This window comes from Microtus ochrogaster, chromosome 15 (genome assembly GCF_000317375.1).
Source record: "Microtus ochrogaster isolate Prairie Vole_2 chromosome 15, MicOch1.0, whole genome shotgun sequence".
NCBI classification, from domain to species: Eukaryota; Metazoa; Chordata; class Mammalia; order Rodentia; family Cricetidae; genus Microtus; species Microtus ochrogaster.
The window spans coordinates 15555886-15556206 of NC_022017.1; positions in this window are offsets into that span (position 1 = coordinate 15555886).

Here is a 321-nt window from a genome sequence, read left to right on the forward strand (position 1 = left end):
GTCCAACTTGGACAAGTTTTTATTTGGGTTACTCACAGGAGTGGGGGTGAGGGGTTACTTAGAAAGGGATAACTCAGAAGCAGCTGCATCACCAAAGCTCACCCCAACATGGATGACAACTCACAGGAGCAGCGGCCCTGGGGCTCTCTCTGCACAGCTTGCAGACAGCGCCACAGGCTGAGAAAGTCTGCAGCTCTGCTGCTGTGGGTGCCCTCCCCCAGCACTCTGGTCTTTGTTACATTGCTGGAGAGGAGACTCAGGAATCTTTTCAAGTTCTTGTTATTCCAAACATGTGTTTTCTATTTATCTCTGGAGACCCTC